Source organism: Gossypium arboreum, chromosome 2 (genome assembly GCF_025698485.1).
Source record: "Gossypium arboreum isolate Shixiya-1 chromosome 2, ASM2569848v2, whole genome shotgun sequence".
Taxonomy (NCBI): Eukaryota; Viridiplantae; Streptophyta; class Magnoliopsida; order Malvales; family Malvaceae; genus Gossypium; species Gossypium arboreum.
In genome coordinates this window covers 5,607,493-5,631,524 of record NC_069071.1, presented here as the reverse complement: position 1 = coordinate 5,631,524, position 24,032 = coordinate 5,607,493, and the positions used below count along the sequence as shown (strand labels likewise).

The 24,032-nt window shown below is 37.1% G+C and overlaps 2 non-coding genes and 1 pseudogene across 2 annotated transcripts; all 3 read left to right on the top strand.

Moving 5' to 3' along the window:
* Positions 1-2,159: 2,159 nt before the first annotated feature.
* On the top strand, positions 2,160-2,266 carry LOC128289461 (small nucleolar RNA R71). Its single transcript, XR_008279110.1, has one exon. It is a non-coding gene; the product is annotated as a small nucleolar RNA R71 (small nucleolar RNA).
* A 10,471-nt stretch (positions 2,267-12,737) lies between these two features.
* Positions 12,738-12,843, top strand: LOC128289819 (small nucleolar RNA R71). The gene has a single exon (XR_008279463.1). It is a non-coding gene; the product is annotated as a small nucleolar RNA R71 (small nucleolar RNA).
* Positions 12,844-22,226: 9,383 nt separating this feature from the next.
* On the top strand, positions 22,227-24,032 carry LOC108465224 (linamarin synthase 2-like; annotated as a pseudogene).

Below are 24,032 nucleotides of genomic sequence, written 5' to 3'. Positions count from 1 at the left end.
TTCACACGGCCTTAAGCACACCTGTGTGCTTGGCCATGTTTCTCTAGATAACCTGTATTCAAGAGCTCCGTTAGTAAGTTAGGTGTTGAAGAGTAAATTTTAAAGAAGTTAATACAGTTAGTGCTCGGGTTGTCTCTCGAGAAGCGTTTATTTATAGTTTAAGCTTGACTTACCTCTCCATTGAATGGTCATGGTGGTTCGAGGAGTTTATACTACTTATTCTTGCTATCATTCTCATCAAAATAAGGTTTCAGACGGGTGTTGTTTACCTTAAAAGTTTCGAACTTAGGATGACTTACCTCGACTGTACCGAATGGGAAAATGCCAAGTACCGTAAGAGGGATTTCTTTATTCGGTGTGGTAGTGTCAATGTGAGGATCTGCGGCATCTAATAAGACTTTATCTCCAACCTTAAGTTGATGTGGGAAGGTGTTGAGCTTGTTCTGGCGTAGTTCTGGTTTATCATGCGTTCTTGGTTTATGCGTCCACCATTCATCTAGCTCCTCGATTTGTAGCCTTCGTTCTTCATGAATAGGTCATCTACCATTGCTTGAGAATGGCTCATGTACTTCTTTCAGACTCATTTCCTGCAAAGTAGGTTGCACCATATTGTTAGTTTTAGTAGAATGGGTTAAACGATCACCTTCAATTTCTGATATGTTGCCAGAATTGCGAGCTTGAAGGGTGATTGTTTCGTCTCCCACACGGAGTGTGAGTTCACCTATGTCAACATCAATAATCGTTTTAACAGTTGCTAAAAAGGGCCTTCCTAAAATCAAAGGAGTGTTGCTATCTTCCTCTATGTCTAAAAAAATGAAGTCAACGGGAAATATAAATTTATCGATTTTAACTAGCACATCTTCAATAATACCCCTTAGAAATCTTATAGTTTTATCTTCTAATTGAATGTTCATCCTAGTCTGTTTGGGTTTCCCAAGACCTAATTGTTTGAACATTTTGTAGGGCATGACGTTAATATTAGCCCCTAAATCAACTAATACATTATTAACATCTAAACTACCAATTAAGCAAGGAATCGTAAACTCCCTGTATCTTTTAGTTTGTTAGGTAGTTTATTCTGGAGAATAGCTGAGCAAACTGCGTTTAGCTCCACATGCGATGCCTCGTCCAACTTCCCCTTATTTGCTAAAAGCTCCTTTAAAAATTTCATTGCATTTGGCATCTGCGATAGGGCTTCAATAAACTGTAAGTTAATGTGTAATTTTTTTAAAGGTTTAAGGAATTTACCAAATTGTTCATCTAAGCGGTCTTTCCTTGTCGCGTTGGGGTATGGCGCACGAGGTTTATATTCGACATTCACTGATTTGTTTTTATTATGACCTACCTCACCTTGGCCTCTGCTTACCATAGTTTCTTGCCTCGGTTCTGGCTTAGGCTCAACGAATCCTTCTTCATCTTGAACATTAATTTCGTTGAGTTGTTCCCTTGGGTTGGGTTCAGTATTACTTGGAAAGCTACCTTGTGGTCCTTCAAAGATTAGTTCAGAAAGCTGGCCTATCTGAGTTTCGAGCCCTTAGATCGACACTTTTTGATTTTTAAGTGTTGTCCCAGTGTTCTGGAAATGAGTTTCTGACACCGATATAAACTTTGAGAGCATCTCTTTAAGGTTCAGCTTCTTTTCCTGTTGGTAGGGTGGTTGTTGGTAGCCTGGAGGTGGTTTTTGATTTCCTTGGCCTCTCTATGATAAATTTGGGTGGTTCCTCCAACCTGTATTGTAAGTGTTACTATATGGATTGTTTTGATATCGAGAATTATTACCCATGTAATTTAACTGCTCGTTATCCATGTTGTGGCCATAAGGTTGGTATTCTGAATTTCTTGATCTACCTCCACTTGCTTCGCACTGCATTACTGGGTGAACCTGTGAAGAACTAAGAAAACCATCAATTTTCTTTTTCAAGAGTTCTACCTGATTAGAGAGCATGGTGACTGAATCGACGTTATAAACACTGGCTATTTTCGTTGGTTTTGTCCTCAAGACTTGCCACTGATAGTTATTCAGTGACATCTCCTCTATAAACTAATAAGCATCTTCAGGTGTTTTATTATTGATGGTTCCGCCAGCAGCTGCGTCAACCATTTGCCGAGTCGAAGGATTCAGGCCATTATGTAACGTTTGAATCTGAAGCCAAAGCGGTAACCTATGGTGAGAGCACCTTCTCAGTAAGTCCTTGTATCTCTCCCATGCATCGTAAAGAGCTTCTAAGTCCATCTGCACAAACGAAGAGATATCATTACGTAATTTGGCCGTTTTAGCCGGTGGGAAATATTTTAATAGAAATTTTTCAGTCATCTGTTCCCAAGTAGTGATGGACCCTCGTGGTAATGAGTTCAACCACTGTTTAGCTTTGTTTCTCAATGAAAAAAGGGAGTAACTAAAGACGAATGGCATCATCAGAAACACCATTAATTTTAAATGTCTTGCATAGTTTGAAAAAGTTTGCTAAGTGAGCGTTGGGATCCTCATCCTGCAAACCATCAAACTGAACAAATTGTTGTATCATTTGAATAGTGTTAGGTTTTAGTTCAAAAGTATTTGCAGCTACAGCAGGTCTAACTATGCATGATTCAGTTCCTGTTAAAGAAGGTTTAGCATAATCATACAGAGTGCATGGAGCAGGATTTTGATTAACTGCAATTACAGGAGGTAGCTGATTGTCTTGGTTTTCAGCCATCTCTTCGGTTGGGGGTTGAGTATCATCCTCTTGCTCGTTCCCTATGTATCTGAAGCTTTGCCTTATTTCTCTTTGGTTTCTACGAACTGTGCGATCGATTTCTTCGTCAAAAAGTAGTGGTCCTGACGGGTTCCTTCTAGTCATAAACTATAAAAACCTGCCAAGAGAAAGAAAAAGTAAATTAATAAATAATAATAAAATTAAATTAAATTACAAGAAAAATAAATGGCTAATGTAATAAAAATTGAGAGTTTCTATTACATTAGTTCCACGGCAACGGCGCCAAAAACTTGATCGCGATTTCTGTGACAGGTAAGTTTTAAATATTTATAATTAATCGTTCTTGAAACTAACTATTATAGCGATGCAAGCAAGTGTACCTATCGAACAGTAGTATAGTTTTAACAAGATTAGATTGTCGAACGAAAAGGAAGTAAAAGTACTAATAATGACTGTCTTTTTATTATCTAGCCCAAGAATAAGGGGGTTTTATTTTAAATAACTAATTAACTAATCTAAGAGTTCACAGAGAATGGAATTGGGGGATTACTTTTGGAAAACGATTGAATTAAGGCAATACCTAAGGAAAAATCCACCTAGACTGTACTTGTTATTCTGGCTCCGAATCAGACGATTTATTTATTTAATTTGTTTCGTAGAGATCCCTAAGTTATGTTATTATCCCTATTCAAGACTAATAACGTCTAATCCCTAGATTGAACAATTGATACTTTTCTCTAATTAACACTCTAGGGTTGCATTAACTCGATCTATGGATCCCCTTATTACGTTTCACCCTAATCCGACAAAATCTTGTCACCCTATCTCTAGGCGCGCAAGCAACTCCGCTTAATTATGAAAAATGTACTATTAGGCAGGGTCTATTCCTCCTCTGAATAAGAGCTTATCTTGAATCAGTATCCTGGGATATCAAAACAAGAATAAAGAACACATAATTAAGAACAAGTTAAATATTTATCATACAATTTAGAAAATAATAACAAGATTCGTCTTAGGTTTCATTCCCCTTAGGTATTTAGGAGATTTAGATCATAACTAAAAAGGAAAACATCTCAGAAGAATAACGAATACAAAACATAAAGAAAACCCAAAACTCCTAAGGGGAAATTGAGGGGAGATCTTCAGTCTTGATGGTGACTCCGGCTTCTGAGATTGATCAATCGGCTTCCTTCGAGTAATTCATTTCTTCCTCTCTGTACCCTTCTTTTTCTCTACTTTTAAGGCGTATCTATATGCTTTAGAATGCCTAAAAACCCTCAAAATTAGCCTTTTCTGAATTGGACTCAACTTGGGCTCGGCAGGGACACGCCCGTGTGAATCGTGCTTCGAATCTGCCAACTTGACACGGACGTGTGGTCTGCCCGTGTGAGAAAGTCCAGGCCGTGTTGATTTCATACTTTGGCAATATTATCGCGATGTAGGCAAGTGTACCTATCGAACAGTAGTATAGTTTTAGCAAGACCAAATTGTCGAACCCAAAGGAACTAAAAGTACTAGTAATGACAGTCTTTTTATTATCTAGCCTAAGAATAAGGTGGTTTAGTTTTAACTAACTAATTAACTAATCTAAGAATTCACAGAAAGTAGAATTGGGGGATTACTTTTGGAAAACAATTGAATTAAGACAATACCTAAGGAGAAATCCACCTAGACTTCACTTGTTATTCTGACTCTGAATCGGACGATTTATTTACTTAACTTGTTCCATAGAGATCCCTAAGTTATGTTATTATCCTTATTCAAGACTAATAACGTCTAATCCCTAGATTGAATAATTGAGACTTTTCTCCAATTAACACCCTAGGGTTGCATTAAATCGATCTATGGATCCCCTTATTACATTTCACCCTAATCCGGAAAAATCTTGTCACCCTATCTCTAGGCGCACAATCAACTCCGCTTAATTATAACAAATGTACTCTTAGACAGGGTCTATTCCTCCTCTGAATAAGAGCTTATCTTGAATCAGTATCCGGGGATATCAAAACAAGAATTAAGAACACATAATTAAGAACAAGTTAAATATTTATCATACAATTCAGAAAATAATAACAAGATTCGTCTTAGGTTTCATTCCCCTTAGGTATTTAGGGGGTTTAGTTCATAACTAAAAAGGAAAACATCTCAAAAGAATAATGAATACAAAACATAAAGAAAACCCAAAACTCCTGAAGGGAAATTGAGGGGAGATCTTCAGTCTTGATGGTGACTCCGGGTTCTGAGATAGATCAATCAGCTTCCCTTGAGCAGTTCCCTGCCTCCTTCTCTCCGTCTCATTTCTTCCTCCTCTAGGGTGTATTTATAGGCTTTGGAATGCCTAAAAACCCTCAAAATTGACCTTTTCTGAATTGGACTAAACTTGGGCTCGGTATGGACTTGCCCGTGTGACACACCCGTGTGAGTCGTGCTTTGATTCTGCCAGATTGAGACGGCCGTGTGGTATGCCCGTGTGAGGAAGTCTAGGCCATGTTGATTTCGTACTTTGGCCCATTTATTAGTTTTTTGTTAAAACATGAAATTAAGGCATTAGGAGCATCGAATTCACCAATTCTAAGGAAAAATCATCCATAAAATGCATTAAGCATGGGGTAAAAATATGTATAAATTACGGTTTATCACCCACAGTCTCTCGGCCTCCTTGCTCAAGAACTTCGAAAGGGCCCCTACATTCTTTCCAAGTGAACAAGTTAGAATGCAACACACTATCAAAGTTTTTGGAATGTACCTTTTCATTTACTCTGGTCAACTGTCCTACATGCATCACTTCTTTTTCGTTGAAGTCTGATGCACCACCCACCTCTCCCATAGGTGGAAGCCTTTTCGATGACTCAGCCACTCCGACGCTTCACTCGACTTGAGCCTCATTGGTCCTAGCTTCACTGTTTTCATCACAACTTCTTTCTCTAAGTTCAATGACAAACTCATCTCTTCCTTGGGTGGAAGCCCCTCCGACGACTCATCATGCTCGGATGTTGCCTTTCCTTTTACTACAACTTTCTTTGGACAATTGCACAACTCATGCAAACCACGACACAAGAAGCACTTTACTCACTTCTTTTTGCTCCTCTTTGCCCTCTTGGTTTTGGCTTTTCTCTTGGTCGAACCAAGCTTCTTGGACTCCTCGTCTTCTCCATCGTTCCCTTCCATGATAGACTTGTTCCTTTTTGCCCTATTGGCTTTGGCTTTTCTCTTGCTCGAACCAAGCTTCTTGGGCTCCTTGTCTGCTCCATCGTTCCCTTCGATGACAGACTTCCTCGGACACTTCCGCAACCTATACAGACCATGACACAAGAAGCACTCCACTGGCTTCTTCTTCCATTCAGCCTCCTTGGCTTTGACACCTCTTGCGCTCGAACCAAGTCCCAAGGCCTTATCCACCACTGCTTCTTAAGTGCAAATTTTTGTGGACATTTCATAAATATATGTGGACTGTCATAGAAAAAGCATTTCAGCTTGTCCATTTTCCTCTTGGGTTTCTTCTTCCCAATTCGTGGTTTCCCATTACCACTATTGTTGCCATTGTCATTGCCTTGTTGCTGTTGTCTTCCTTGTGATTCCCTTCACATATGCCCCTTTCCTCAGACTTAGAAAACTCAAACTTGTCTTTTGATCACGTGATTCGTAGCAAGTAATAAATATTTATAATGAAGATCAAACCTAGACTAACTATTATCACGACGAAAAGGCAAGTGCACCTATCGAACAATAGTATAGTAATGGCAAAACCGAGATATCGTACCCAAGGGAACCAAAAGTACTAGTAATAACTATCTTTTTATTATTTAACCTAAGAATAAAGAGGGATTGTTTATTAAATTAATTAACTAAACTAATTAACTAATTAAACTAAAGCAAAGGGGAAATTTGGAAAAAGACTTGAAGAAGAGTAATTGATAAAAACGACACCCAAAGAGGAATCCACTTAGATTTCACTTGTTTATGACTCTGAACCAGACGATTTATTCACTTGACTTAATTCGTGAGACTCCCTAACCTATATTATTATCTCTTTCGAGACTAATAATGTCTAACCCTCAGTTGAATTAATTGAAATTTCTTTCTTAATTAAAACCCCTAGGGAAGTAGTAAATCACTCTATGGACTCCCATATTAGGTTTCTTAATTAACTTTAGTCCTAAATATACAAGAGATGACATCCTCACTAAAGATTCACTCAAATCATTCAAAGTGTTTAAGGTTCAAGATTAAGCACTCGACTGTCTAACATGAGGAGTTATTACCATAGGCTTGCTTGAAAATCAAATCTCCACCACTTGTAAATGATATGATACACAAATCAAAAGGTCTTTGTATGGTTGTAACGGGGTTTAGGTTACGGATATGGATACAAGCTGAAGAGAAAAAGGTTAGAATCGAGATAATTTCAATATATTATCCCACTATTAAAAACATAATTACTGAATCACACACAAATATCTAGGACAATATTACATGAGCTCTCTTTTTTTTTTCATGACAACTTTAGCTTGCTGAGGATTACAATAATACTACTGAGTGTGTGTGTGTGTGTGTGTGTTTTAAAAACAAATCAATACAATATAGAAATCATACTTCATGATTCAGTAACAAAAAAATGGTGAACATAGTGAGGTAATCAATATTAAATTCAATCTCGATAAAAAGGGTAAATTAAGTAAGAGGATTTCAACAATAATGGGTTAATGGGTTAATGATGAGGGTTCATCAATAAAAAGGTTAATAGGCTCAAGGGGGTTCACTAATGGTTTAATTATGTGGGAAGGCTTTTTATGGAGTAAATAGGTTAAATCCTAAGTGCCTTTATCATCTCAGTATATCAAATCATATGTGTGATCTCGACATGTATAATCGAAGCAAGTTCTAGAATAACAGTTCAATGTTGACACACTCAAACCACAAAAGAAGTGAGCAAGAAAGAAATCTATATGCTCAAAAGACTAAAAAATCTCACCAAAAATTTGGGTTTTGTGATGTCATTCATGTATACTTAAGATTTCAAGATAATACCTCAATTTAGGAAAATAAAAAATTTTAGTTCTCAAAATATTAACTTATCATGCTCGATTCTCTAATGTCCTATAATCAAATAATCATGCATAATTCGCATGGTCTAATTCATGACATATCAACAATAATTATAGATCAATCAGAATTCATTAGATCAAGATTATGAGAAAATCACTTAAGCACAAGATCAAATTCAGGGATTCGAGAATAATGCAAAAAGTTAGGTATCATGTTCATGTTCACCCCCCCACACTTAAGATGTACATTGCCCTCAATGTAGAAAGATAGACCTTTTAAAATAAAGAAGATCATAAGAGGGAAGGAGGTGAAACTCCCTGGTATATGGATGCGGAGCTTGATTCTGAGGCTGGAGTTTTTGGGGAAAGTGGTAGTTGTCACTGTTCTTGGCTAGATAAAGAAACTGGGTCGTTGAACATGGCACTCGTGAGGTATTGTTCCTCATTTGTTTCCTTATTTCATAAGATATTTCTAGCAACTTTGCTTGGAAGTCTATAAAATCATGAAGAGCTTATCAAGAGTCGGTGTGGAAGAGAGCGTAGTGGGATTACTTGTTAGAAATACCAGAAAAATAAAGAAAGTAAAATTTACTAATATGGATATGTCTTTCAAAAGAAAATAATAAAAGTGAAAATAAAAATAAAAATAAAAGGATAAGAGGATTTAATGATCCTCGTCAGTGGGTCCCTTAGGTGGTGGCGCTGGGCTGGCGATGTGGAAGTACTGGCACAACTGCTACATCATGGCCTGCATGTCATCTATCTGTCTATCACGTCGCCGATCTCGCTCGTGAATCATCTCGAACTGTATAGTGTAGTACTGCTCGAAGTGAGCGAGTCGATCAAAAAGGTGTGCCAATGAAGCAGCCGTATGAACTGGTCGTTCCCCAGGTGGCATGGTAGAAGGCTCATCGTACTGTGGGGGAACATCATCAGGAATGTCCTCTAGATCCTCCTCGTCAATGGCATGAGAGAGACAGTACTGAAGAGGATCGGTCCCACGTCAGCGCTCAATCATCCTCATGTGTAACATAGTCGTGATGCCTTGTGGGGACATCTGACCTATCAGTGTAAGCACTGATGACTGGGCCACAGTGTTGAGGAGGCCAAAGTGTCTGGCAAGGCGCGTCACGTAGGGGCCGATAGAGATTACTCCCTTCTGATGCCGTTCGATCTGACGGCAAATGGCGAAGGTGATGAAGTATGCCAAGTCAGTCATATGTGCATTCGCCATGCACCATAAATAGTGGGCGTCGTGGGTGTTGACGATGCCGGTGCTCTCTCTCCTTCCGGTCAAGGTGTGTACCAATATGACATGGAGATAGCATAGGGAAGGGGCCAGAGCTGAGGCCTTCGACTGACTGGGGTCGTAAGTGGAAGAGAGTGGTGCCAAAGCCTTCCAGCATAAGGAGGGAGAAATATGGATATTGCATGGCAGTGTATTCATGTCCTCCTCCTCCAAAAACTCATCGGTGTAAAGTCCCAGAACGACTCCAAACTCTGGGACACTCATCGCGCTAACTAGACCGCCTAATTGGAAGTGAATAGTGCTGGGGTCGTCATTGTTCGACATCACCACCTGTAAATTAAAAGTAGAGCATAATTCTAAAGTTAGCTCTAAATAAGTGGGCTCGGTAATAACGAAGAACTATTCCTATTGGTCTCTGGACAGGAGGGCTCGGAAGGCATCAGCTAGCTGGACTTGCTCCACGGCAGCCCAGTCGATGCAGCGACCTGTAGTGAGGGGTCGCGCGCTTAGTATCTGAAATAGCTCCTCCTGCGAAGCTTGCTGAAACTTAAGGAATGGGTGCAGAACTTCGGCTGTAGCACGTACCGAGGAAGAACCTGGTCCCCTACGTCTCTTTGAGGATAGGATCGCGGCCTTCTTGCCCCTCAATGATGATATAATGTACCTGAAAATGTATGAGCATTGATATAGTAGTTCCAAGATATGTTAACATTTTAATGATATCAAGAGAGAGGTGAAATTTTTATATGATTATTTACAGAAATCAAAAATACATCATCGGTTAAGCAAGAATATTAAAACTAATGTATGCTATTTAATAATTGAAACAATTTAAATTTAGAGAATACTAAAGCAAATTCCTAATTTAATTAGAACAAATTGGTAGTATTAACAATATCTTTGTAAAGCATATAAAATACTAATGTAGCAACACAAATTGGAAAAACAAGGTTGACAAAGTGAACCAAAAACTGTTGTAGGGTGGCGCACGAGCGTGTTGGTTGCGAGCACGGGCGTGTGGCGTGGGGGTACAGCCGTGTGGAGGAAAAATACAGGGAAAAGAGAGGGGAAAGTGAGGACTAATGCAAGTGGAGTAGAGTTTAGAGTGGTTTGGGGGTTGAGGAAGTGAGAATCTGCGGAATGGTGGCCGGAATAGGGATTAGAGAGTTGGGAGGGGGAGATTTCAGCTAGGGTTTTGAAAGGAAGAAGAAAATAAATAGTGATTTACTTATATAGGGGAGGCCACATGGCCAAGGGCCACGCCCGTGTACTCTAAAAGTGAGCCCTTGTTTTTCAAATTTTTTCAATTTAGGTCGTGCCCAGCTACTATCCCAAGCCCGTGTGTTAGGGTACCACGCCCGTGTATTGTTGTCCATGACTTATCGGCACGGGCGTGTCGCGCACCCGTGTCGAAGAAACAGAATCGAGCCTTACCTCTGGCACGCTTGTGTTTTTCTATTCTCACGCTCATGTTCATCTATCAAGTTCACCCACGGCCATGTCGCACGATCGTGGGGATTTATCACATCCTGTGTTTTGGGGAAATCATGTCCTACTTCCATACGGCTGTGTTTCTTCCCCTGTTTGGCCACGGATTTAGACACACCCATGTGCCTGACCGTGTGTGCTGAAAAAATTTGTTATTCAAAGATTTAGAAATAAAAAATAAAGAAATCAAAATATGTTAGTGCTTGGGTTGCCTCTCGAGAAACGCTTATTTATAGTCTAAGCTCGACTTACCTCTCTAATGAATGCTCAGGGTGGTTCGAGAAGTTCATACTCCTCATTTCTGCTATCAATCTTATCAAAATAAGGTTTTAATCGGGTGTTGTTTACCTTAAAAGTGCCGAACTTGGGATGACTCACCTCCACCATACCGAATGGAAAAATACTGAGTACCGTAAGAGGGATTTCCTCATTCGGTGTGATAGTGACAATGTGAAGATCTGCGGCTTCTAGTAAGACTTTATCGCCAACCTTAAGTTGATTTGGAGAGGTATCAAACTCATTCTGGCGTAATTTCGGTTTATCGTGTGTTCTTGGTTTATGCACTCTCCATTCGTCTAGCTCCTCTATCCGAAGCCTTCGTTCCTCATGGGCGTCTTTATTCTCTACATTATAGTAGTGCACTGTCTCTGTTGTCTTGGTTCGAGGAGGTTCCTACAAGGACGATTGAATATTAATTTTATCATTGACAGGTTTTATAGCATTATCTTGAGTCTTAGCGGTTTTGACTGAGTCGCGTGCTTGAAGTGTTACTGCGTCGTCACCTACACGAAGTGTTAGCTCTTCTGTGCCTACATTAATAATGGTTCTGGCAGTTGCTAAAAAGGGTCGTCCTAAAATTAAAGGTACCTCGTTATCCTCATCCATGTCTAAGACGACAAAGTCTACTGGTAAATAAATTTGTCAATTTTAATGAGAACATCTTCAATAATACCCTTAGGAAATCTAACTATTTTGTCAGCCAATTGAATACTCATCCTAGTTTGTTTGAGTTTATCGAGACCTAGTCATTTAAACATTTTATAAGGCATAACATTTATACTTTCCCCTAAATCAGCTAAAGCATTATTCACAGATAAACTACCAATTAAGCAAGGAATTGTAAAACTCCCTGGATCTTTCAATTTGTTAGGTAGTTTATTCTTTAGAATAGCTGAGCAGACTGCATTGAGTTCTACATGTGATGTATCGTCTAATTTTCGCTTATTGGTCAGAAGTTCCTTTAAGAATTTTGCTGAGTTGGGCATCTGCGAAAGAATTTCAATAAAGCTAAGTTAATATGTAATTTCTTTAAGAGTTTGATGAACTTACCGAATTGTTCTTCTGTTCTGTTTTTTTTCATCGCATTAGGATATGGTACACGAGGTTTATAATCCGTACTTACCTGTTTAGGATCATCATTGCTTACCTCTTCTCGACCTTTGTTCATCGCGTTGTCTTGTTGTAATTCTGGCTCAGGTGCAATAAATCGTTCCTTATCTTGAGTACTAATGGCGTTGAGGTGTTCCCTCGGATTAGGTTCAATATTACTTGGTAAGCTACCTTGTGGTCGTTCAGAGATTAGTTTGGATAGTTGGCCTATCTGAGTTTCGAGCCCTTGGATTGATTCTTGTTGATTCTTAAGTGTTGTCTCGGTATTTTGAAAACGAGTTTCTGACACCGAGATAAATTTAGAGAGCGTCTCTTCAAGGTTTGGTTTCTTCTCTTGTTGATAAGGTGGCTGTTGAAAACCCTGAGGATTTTGTGGCTTTTGATTCCCTTGACCACCCCAGGAGAAATTTGGGTGGTTCCTCTAACCTGCATTATAAGTATTACTGTATGGGTTATTTTGAGATCTAAATTTATTGTTACCCATATAGTTGACTTGTTCCTCTTCGGTTGTAGGATTGAAGGATTGATATTCTGTATGCACACCTCCTCCGCTTGAGTCACACTTCATTATTGGATGTACTTGCGTAGAACCAAGTAAACCATCAGTCTTTTTATTGAGAAGTTCTACCTGATTTGACAGCATAGTAACTGAGTCGACGTTATAAATGTCGGCTGTTTTCGTTGGCTTTGTCCTCATAACTTGCCACTAATAGTTATTCAATGACATCTCCTCTATAAAACTCCTCTATAAATTCATAGGCATCTTCCGGTGTTTTATTGTTGACGATTTCGCTAGCAACTGCGTCAACTATTTACCGAGTCGAGGGATTCAGACCATTGTGGAATGATTGTACTTGAAGCCAAAGCGGTAACCCATGGTGAGGGCACCTTCTCAATAAGTCCTTGTATCTCTCCCATGCATCGTAAAGTGTTTCTAAATCCATCTGCACAAAAGAAGAGATATCATTACGTAATTCAGCCGTTTTAGCCTACAGAAAGTATTTTAGTAAAAAATTTTCGGTCATTTGTTCCCAAGTAGTAATTGACCCTCGTGGTAACGAGTTCAACCACTGTTTAGCTTTGTTTCTCAGTGAAAAGGGAAACAACCGAAAACGTATGGCATCATCAGAAACGCCATTGATTTTAAATGTATCGCAAAATTTTAGAAAGTTTGCTAAGTGAGCGTTGGGATCTTCATCCTATAAACCATCAAACTGAACAAACTGCTGTATCATCTGAATAGTGTTAGGTTTCAGTTCAAAATTATTTGCGACTACAAGAGTCTAACTATCTTTGGATTCGGTTCTGTTAAAGAAGGTTTAGCATAATCATACATAGTGCGTGGAGCAGGATTTTGATTAGCCACAATTACAGGAGGTAGATGATTGCCTTAGTTTTCAGCCATCTTGTAACGCCCCCGTACCCGAGACCATCGCCGGAGTCGAGCACGAGGTGTTAACGGACTTAATTCATTAATTAAACAGCTCAAACAATTTATTTTAGAGTTTCTAGACAAGCTAGCTAACTATGTCACAGTCGCTAAAAAAATCATATCTCGAGTTAAAAAACTCGAAATCCAATTCCATAAAATTTTTATGAAACTAGACTCAGACATCTACTTACTAATTTTTTTTAGAATTTTTGGTTCGTCCAATTAGTACAGTTTATTAGTTAAAGTCTCCCCTGTTTCAGGGTTCAGCTACTCTGACCCCTGTGCACTATGAATCAAATTTCTTCCTGTACAGAGATCCAATGACTATTACGTTTGTTTCTATTAAAAATAGACTTAATAAGGAATCCATAAATATAAAATTTGAGTCCTAATTATTTTTACACGATTTATGGTGAATTTATAAAGTCATAATAGGGGATCCAGAAATTGCTCTGACCTTGTTTCACCAAAACGTAAATATCTCATAAAATACAACTTTTTTACCTATTTTGTTTCTTCCACATGAAAATAGATTCATTAAAATTAAATTACATATTTTATTCATCATCTAATTCTATTTCTACTATTTTTAGTAATTTTTCAAATTCACGTCACTACTACTGTATGACACTATTTTATAGTCAATTTCACCATTTTATGGTTTTCCATGGAGTAGGTAATACATTAAGCATACATAACACTAAATATAAATTTTGATTAGCCATTACAATAGCTAATCATCAACAAGCATTTCCACATCACTCATTCACCATATCATAAGATTATATACACAAAAGGATTATAATGCTATACATGCCATATTCCCAAAATATGCAAGCCACTATACCGAGATGGTCTGTTGATAGTGTGAGCGTGCCTCCGACCGTCTTGATCTCCAAGCCGGCTTGTCAAAACTACAAGGAATGGAAGGGAGGGAGTAAGCATAAATGCTTAGTAAGTTTACATGTAAATAGCAAGTAACATAACCATACAATAATACGAAGTCCACATTTGCATAATACCACCAAAGCATTCATATCATATTTCTCATTCATGATCTTACCATGTTATTGTTATATTGAAGTCTCAACCCGAGGGTTAAGTACATACCTGTACAAATTATCCGTTCCACAACACTTAATAACTAGTCACTTTCATCTCGAGAATTCTTCCATTTCACTAGAACATTACCCGTTGAACACAATCGGAATATAATTCGGATACACGGATTTCATGCACATAAGTGCCATACCCGCAGCTAGACAAACTCAATAGCCTGCGAAAATTATGTAGCCAAGCTATCATGTAACCCGCCCATAAGTGAACTTAGACTCAACTCAACAAGCTTGAGCGTTCGCATCCATAAGTGAACTCGAACTCAACTCAACGAGCTCGGATGCCTAGTTACATCTCACGAACTCAGACTCAACTCAACAAGTTCGGAACTCAAATATCCTAGTGACATGTCACTTGTATCCTAATCTATTCCCAAGGTTCAAACAGGTTTTTTCCTCAATTACACATCTTTGCCCTCTTCCACGGAATGTCGAAACCGATACTCGGTAGCAATTCATATTTAACAAGTAGCACACATAATTTGTATATTACTCAATAATAGCCACAAAGAATAATATTTCATGATATTAATCATCATATCATTTAAATAACATTAAATTACTTAAAAAAGACAATTATGTTACTGCATTTACACATGAACTTACCTCGTATGCGAAAATGGACATTTTTACCATTTTGTCCACAACTTGGTATTTTGCTGATTTTAGTCCAAATTTTGATTTTCCTTGCTCTATCATTTCAAATATAGCCTAATTAGGACTCATATTATTCAAATCAACCCAAAATCATATTTTGGAAAAATTACAATTTTGCCTCTAAACTTTCACATATTTACACTTTTGCCCCAAATCTCGTAAATTAAACTTCACCCTATTTTCTTATGTTTTGTGACATGATGATCATTTTTCCTTTCTATAGCAATATTCAATTCTCACTCTAACATGTATTTATGAACATTAGGTATTTTTACCGATTATGTCATTTTAGTCGTTTTTACGTAAAATCACTTAGCAAAAGTTGTTTAACACAATCTCAAGCTTCATATTCTACCATAAAACATCAAAATTCATGCATATCATTCATGGATAAATTTTTAAATATAAACCCTAGCTCAAAATATTGGTAGAAATAGGTAAACCGAGCTACGAGGATTTCAAAAATGTAAAGAACATTAAAAAACAGGCATAGAAATCACTTACAATCAAGGCTAAAAAGTGTTGAAACCCTAGCTATGGTGGAGAGAAAAATTAAGCAGCAACTTATGGAGAATATGATCATTTTTGTGTTATTTTTCCCATTTTATTTCATTTAATATCCAAATGACCAAAATGCCCTTCCTTACTAAACTTTCAAAAATTCCATCCATGTCCATTTTTTGTCCATAAACTTAGAAATTGGTCAAATTGCTATTTAAGACCTCCTAATTAATATTTCAAAGCAATTTCATACTAGAAACTTCTAGAATGCAAGTTTTGCAACTTATTCAATTTAGTCCCAAATTTCAAATTAAACACTTTATGCATAGAATTTCTTCACGAAAGTTTCACACAATCATGAAATCATATTATAGACCTCAAAATAATTATAAAATAATTATTTCTATCTCAGATTTGTGGTCTCAAAACCACTATTCCGATTAGGCCGTAATTCGGGATATCCAACTTCTCTTTGATTGGGGGTTAAGTATTGTCTTCTTGCTCATTCTCTGTGTATCATAAGCTTCACCTTATCTCTTTTTGATTTCTGTGAACTGTACGATCGATTTCTTCATCAAAAAGTAATGGTCCCGACGGGTTTCTTCTGGTCATAAACTATAAAAACTTGCCAAAAGAAAGAAATTAATTAATTAGTAATAATAATAAATTAATTAAATTAAATTGAAAGAAAAATAAATGGCTAAAGTAATAAAAATTGACCGTTCCTAATATTTTAGTTCCCCGGCAACGGCGTGAAAAACTTGATCGCGTGATTCGTAACAAGTAATAAATATTTATAATGAAAATCAAACCTAGACTAAATATTATCACGACGAAAAGGCAAGTGCACCTATCGAACAATAGTATAGTAATGGCAAGACAGAGATATCGTACCCAAGGGAACCAAAAGTACTAGTAATAACTATCTTTTTATTATTTAACCTAAAAATAAAGAGGGATTGTTTATTAAATTGATTAACTAAACTAATTAACTAATTATACTAAAGAAAAGGGAAAATTTGGAAAAAGACTTGAAGAAGAGTAATTGATAAAGACGACACCCAAGGAGGAATCCACCTAGGTTTCACGTCAGCTAACTTTGAACCAGATGATTTATTCACTGGACTTGATCCGTGAGACTCCCTAACCTATATTATTATCTCTTTCGAGACTAATAACGTTTAACCCTCAGTTGAATTAATTGAATAACCCTCAGTTGAATTAATAGAAATTTCTTTCTTAATTAAAACCCCTAGGGAAGCAGTAAACCACTCTATGGACTCCCATATTAGGTTTCACCCTAATCTGACAAAATCTCGTAACCCTATTTCTAAGCGTTCGATCAACTCTGCTTAATTATGCCAAATCTACTCTTAGACAATGACTTTTGCTCCTCTGCATAAGCACATCAAATCATGAATTAATACCCGGAATATTAACTCAAGCATTAAGAACACATAATTAAGAACAAATCAAGTATTTATCATACAGTTTAGATAATAATAACAAGATCCATCATAGGTTTCAACCCCCTTAGGTATCTAAGGGGTTTAGTTCATAATAAAATAAGAGTACATCTCAAAAGTATGAAAATAACAAAACATAAAGAAAACTCTAAAACCCCTGAAGGAATTCTAAAAGAGATCTTCAATCTTGAAGTAGCTCCGGCTTTTGGGATGGATCGTCTGGCTTCCTTCAAGTAATTCCCGGTGAGTGGTTATGTACTCCAGAAAAGTTCTGGAGGAGGGCCCCTTTCTAAGTCATACTTAGGGTGTTTATATAGGCTTTGGATTGGCTTTCTTCCTCCCTAAGTATCCTGTTCCATGTAAAATATAACTTTCTTAAAAAAAGGGACATGCCCCTGTGCCACGGCTGTGTGACGTGATTGTCAGGCCGTGTTCAATCCGTTAAATTGCACACGGCCGTGTGGATCAATGGCCAGGCCAAGTGAATCGTGCAAGCCTTGGTCGACACCCTCGAAAGACACGGGCGTGTGAGCTGCCCGTATGGCAAGGCTTAAGCCTTGTCATCTTCTCGATTTGGTCCGCTTTGTCCCTTTTTGGCTCGTTTTTGGCTCTGTTTAACTCTTGGTGATCTCCTGAGTACAAAACATGAAATAACCGGATTAAGAGCACCAAAATACACAAATCTAGTAATAAACATCCATAAATATGTTAAGTATTTGGGGTAAAAATATGTATAATTTGGCATTTATCATCTTTCCCTAGACCAAGCTTAACCACAGATTCCGCTATCGTCATGGCTTCCAACAACTTTTGGACACCTCTTTGTTTGACCTCTCGTCTGACCTACGGCTTCAATCCCTCTTGAAAAGCAAGTAATACTTCTTTCTCGGTCACATCTGAGACTTGGAGCATAAGTTCTTTGAACTCTCAAACATACTCCCCTACTGTCCCCCGTTGCATTATCCCTTGCAACTTTGTCTAAGCTTCTTCCTCGGGAAACTCTGGGTAAAAATGTCCCTTCAACTCACATTGGAACTCTTGCCACGTTTCAATCTCACCTTGCCTTTTATTTGTGGTCCTACCTCGCCACCATAAAAGCACAATATCAGTAAGAAATAATGAAGCAGTATTTACCTTAGCCGCATCATCCATGATGCCTTTGGCATGGAAGTAGTTTTCCATCCTCCACAAGAAATTGTCCATATCACATGCAGACTTTGTCTCCACAAACTCTTTCAGCTCTGGGACATACTCGTTACTGAGTGCTGCACTTGCCACTCCTTCCCCCACCTATGCTCGATACAAGGCCAGCTCTCCCTCGAGCTCCTTTATTCTTGTGCTTAAAGCCAGCGTCGTGGCTATTATTTTCTCCTTCAAAGCCTTCACCATGGCTTCGAGAGCATTGTTCCTATCCAACAGTTTATCTTTATGTGAATCAAACAACTCATTTACCTTATCCATGGTCGAATTAAGAGACATCTTCACATAGTCTCTGGACTGTTCCTTCCAGTTGTCTATGCGACCCTCAACATCGAGTGCCTTCTTTACGTCCTCCATGGATCCCTCGAGTTTACCCACACGTTCCTCTACTGCCACAGCATCTCCCTCAAAGACTTTCTCACCCACCTTTGTTCGAACTCTTCTTTCGACATCCCAACAGTGCCTTCGAACCAACAGCTCGGATACCACTTGTCACGGGGCTAAACCTTTTGTCTAGCAATCCATGCAGCCTTAGGTGATTTGCTCGTCCAAACTCGCCTAAGTCAGCCTTTACTCTAGTGAGGATTCCTTAAAAACTCCTCTAGGGCCTCAAATTGAAAAGCAGAAGCAATTTATGCCAAAAGAAGCAACCAAAAGAACAACAAAAAGAGCGCTCGCAAAGTGTTTGAGTCAATGTTCTCTATTCTCTTTATTCACAAAGAATAATGAAATAATGTATGGAGTGAGTACAAATGAGGGGGAGGCTCTCTATTTATATTGAGCTCCCCCAAAACTGACGGTCAAGATACATTTACGTTGACGGATGAGATTAACCATATCCCATGATTCAATGGATTTACAAGATATCGTCGTATCAAATCCTATCTAATCTTTACAAGATATGATTCCCTCTATCTTTTAAGATTAGTTACCATAATTTCCTAGGTTGCCATATCTTCGCTATCAGGCCAACCAGGCTTCAATCTGACAAGCTTCTCCAACAGTTCCTTGAATCGAGCCAGCTCTCGTGGGCCAAATGATCCCCATCTAAACAATAAACCTCCATTGGATGCATTTGGTGTGATGGTCACGGGCTTTGAACTCTAACTTGTGACATTAGCATCTCAACTTAGAATTTCAATTTAACTTGAACTCCACCACACGCCACACACCTCAAGAAAAAATAATTCCCTCGCTCACGCAGGGACTCGAACACAAGATCTCCAACAACACAACACACCCTTGTCACTCGAACCAGCAGGTTCATTCTGATATGGTTTTATAAATAAATTAATATAAGCCTACTGCTCAAGTATAAAGCTTAAGTCAGAAAAATACCAAAATTTGCTAAATACAAGGCTTGAACTTGGGACCTCTCACACACACCCAGAACACTTAACCACTGAAGCAGATACAGATTTGTGTCACATTTCCACAAAAGCCGAAATAAAAATTTTAGGGCGTTACATTGAGTGTATATTACTAAGGTTTACTAAGGTTGAAATAAATCAAAATTTTGATAATAAGACTTGTTAATAGACATAATGAGCTATAAGTGTTACAAAAGTAATACATGTTAAAAATGGGGCTAATAATAATGATACACGAATTGAGCAAGGTGTTTAAATACTTGGCAAATGAGAAAAAGCAATGAAAACTTATTACTTGTTAACTTTTCATAAGAATGAGGTGAGAAACTTTGAAACAAAAACCACTGGAGTTAATTGGCTAATTATTGAAAATGTGTATGCATTGTGTAAAAGAAGTGTATTTAAATTGTGGATAAAAAAAATGCTCATTGTAAGAGCAAGAGTAGCATATTAAGTACATACCCTAATTGTATAGTAGAAAATAAATTATATGAATTGGTCTTAGGAGATTTGAGCACTAGTGTTATGTTAGTAAGAAATATAGGAGGGAGTTTTATTAACATATTATTTAAGTTCTCTTGCAAAAAAAAAATTTAAAAGATTGAAGCTACTAGTGGTTGAGGTAATTTATGATAATCTATGAGTATTTGCTAAGCTTTCGAGCTGGACATGTTAGTGATTTCAACTCATAGGTGAAATCCATTTCGAGAAGATTGAATTAGCGAGTTAAAGGCATTACATCATCACATGAGGAATAGAAGGTTTAAACTATGGTATTGTATAAGATTTTCTTAGTGGTGGAATGTACATAAGGGCTTAGACCTTGTAAGGAGTTGTACCTATGATGTTTTATGATTTTGAGTGAAGAATGTATTTAATTCGATAATTTGTAGGTTATACTTTGGCTTGGAATTGCTCTGAACTTAGTTTTGTGTTGAATGATGGTCCTAAATCTCATTTGAAAGTGTTTTAAAATTATTTGAAACACATTGATTTGTTATAGGGATGTTTAGGGATGTTTTAAAATGTTTTTAGACTAATTTCCCACTTTAGGCGCTTGAGTATCGATGCTTGGCTACTATATGGTATCATAACAAGTCAAACAAAATAACCCTATATACATTAACAAGGACTTGCATTGCCACAACTTTGGACTTATGCCTCAACAACTGCCCTTGGTCCAAGCCACTGCACTGTTTTGCATTATTTTAGCTTTCTAGGGTCCGTTTTGGGTCCCAAACACCTCCGACCATCCTCGAGCAACTTTAAAATGATTTTAAGTTTTCTTCAAAGTCTTTTAATGCTCAAAAACATGCATTAGTACTTTAATAAAAATGTATTTAAGTTTTAAGCTTTAGAAAAATTCTTTTTTCCCTCTAAACAATCTCGATTTTAAGCCACAATCACATGCTTTATGATTTGGTAATGTCCATACATGTCTTCAATAGATTAAAAAGAATTGGAGTAAAAAACAACCCCATTTCTCCTTTTCCACACAGGAATACCCATGCACATAAAATCATCAAACTTATCTTGTTTAACTAGTGTCTTCCACAAGCGGATCATAAACGGGTAATCTCAAAGAATATGGTGCGTATCTTTTCGAAGATGAATTGACTTTAAATAGAGATATTACGAATTCAATTTCTATAACAATTTTTTATTTATATTTATTACATAATATAACTTAAATATAAAAATATTTTCAATTTTAATATATTCTAAATAATTAATTAAACTCAATCAAAGATTCACCTAGAAATAAAAAAAAATTATGGGCCACTATATAACCAAATCCCATCTCTTATTTGCATGGTTTCTTTTATTTAAGTTAGGAAAAGTAAAAGAGTTGAATTTCCCTTCTTTACCTTAAAGTTATTTAAGCTTCCTTTGATTTCAAAAATAGAGATCATTTTTATTTTGTTGGAAATGAATAATATTGCAGAAAATGTGTTGACGTAATTTTTTAAAAATGATTTTTTAAAAATAAAATGAAATATGTAAAATTAGATGTCTTATAAACACAAAAATATTCTTTTTTCTAACTGTTTTTCAAATATTAAATTAGATGCCTTGGTTAGAATCCATATAAATGTATTTTTTATTTTATTTCTATTAAATAAAAATAGTTATCAAACATATTTTCATTCTTGTAAAAAAATTTGTTTCTATTTACGAAATGCAATTTTTGAAAATGAAAATAGATAATATTTTCAAGAGGGCCTTAATTTTTATTTACCTCAATTAAGTAACAAAGCTAAAAAATAATAATAAAATTACTTTTAATCAATAATTTCATTTACTGTCTACAATTTAACCAAACATGATTGTTAATATTCCTTTACTTCATGTTAATATATTCCTTTACTTCATTTCTTTATTAATTTTAATTTTGCAAACAAAATAAACATATCATTTACTTTCCTTCCCTAACTTCGGTGCCTGAATGGTACGACATGATACTTTCATAATAATAACAACAATGAAACATAGATACGTGTCTTGGTATATTTTCATCATAATCTAGAAGCCTCGACCTCATCCACTTATTTTAACTCCTTAATTGCCATCTGCTTTATCGTTTTTATACCCCTCATTTTATGCTTATAAATGTCACCACGAGTTAGGGAAGGGGATTCATCATATCTTGAATTTTCACTACTTGACTTCATTGCTTAAAGATGGATTCTATTAAACCGCATGCAGTATGTCTTCCATTCCCATCACAAGGCCATATTAACCCCCTTATGCAACTGGCCAGGCTCTTGCACTCTAGAGGTTTTCATATAACCTTTGTCAACTCTGAGTTCAATGATAGACGGTTGGTACGGTCTAGAGGGGAAGAAGCTGTTAAGGGTCTGCCAGACTTTCGGTTCGACGCCCTTCCCGATGGGCTCCCACCTTCCAGCACTATGCGATTCTACACGAAAAACTTGTTTGGCTCCATTCATGGAGCTACTATCTAAGCTTAATTCCTCACCATATGTGCCGCCTGTTACTTGCATAGTTTGTGATGGAATCATGAACTTTGGAACCAAGGCTGCTCAACTCATTGGGGTGCCTTACGTTCAACTCTGGACGTCTTCTGCTATTAGCTTTTTGGGAGATTTGCAGTACAAAGAACTACCTCAAAGAGGCATCGTTCATTCAAAGGTTAGAAATTTTATGTTTTCTTTTGTGCTTGTAACTTAATTTGGGATATCTTACTGGTCACCCATGATAACAATTAATATCTTTGAGGTTCTCTATGTTAACATGTAATTTGTAGAGTATTCCATGTATTCTTTTGCATATTGGAACAAAAACATTGGTTTTATTTTCCTTACAGATGAACACTTTGTTAGCGACGGGACACTTGAAATGCCCATTGATTGGATCCCTGGTATGCCTAACATGCGTCTCAAGGACATACCAAGCTTCTTAAGAACCACCGACCCTGATGACTTCATGTTTAATTACATCATGGAAGTATCACAAGAATGCTTAAATTCATCTTCAATAATCTTCAACACATTCGATGAGTTGGACAAAGAACTGCTACAAGTTCTTGCATCCAAATCCCCTAATATTTATGCAATTGGCCCACTCACCTTGCTCAGTAAGAACTTTCTTAAAATCCACCACGACTTATTAAATTCAAGCCTATGGAAGTTGCATTAAATGGCTTGACAAAATGAAACCCAACTCAGTGGTATATGTGAATTATGGGAGTATAACAGTGATGTCCAATTATCATCTTAAAGAATTTGCTTGGGGACTTGCAAACAGTAAATACCCTTTTGTATGGGTTGTTAGGCCCGATGTTGTGATGGGTGAATCGGCTATTTTTCCGGTGGAATTTATGGAGGAGATAAAAGATAGAGGCTTCATAACAAGTTGGTGTCCCCAACAACAAGTGTTGTCTCACTTAGCAGTTGGTGTTTTCTTGACGCATTGTGGATGGAATTCTCTGATGTGTACCTTTAATTTGTTGGCCATTCTTTGCTGATCAATTAATGAGTTATAGATATTCGTGCACCACGTGGGACAATGGCATGGAAATCAACCCTGATGTAAAGCGTGACGATGTGGAAGTTCTCATTAAAGAGATGATGGAAGTGACGATGTGGAAGTTCTCATTAAAGAGATGATGGAAGGAGATAAGGGGCATAGGATAAGGCGAAAGGCCTTGGAATGGAAGAAAAAAGCTGAAGCTGCTGTTACTGTTGGAGGATCTTCTCTTACCAACTTTGATAGAATGATAAAGGAGGCCTTGCGTTATAGTTGAGTGGCATTATTTGAGTCTTTTGGCACGCAGTATTAATAGTACGTAAAAGACTTCGTTAAAATGAAATTTTGATTGAAATCATTTCTTATTAAATGTGAAAAAATTTAAATATTGAAATATTAATTAAATGTATGGTATTATATTAAATGAATAAAAA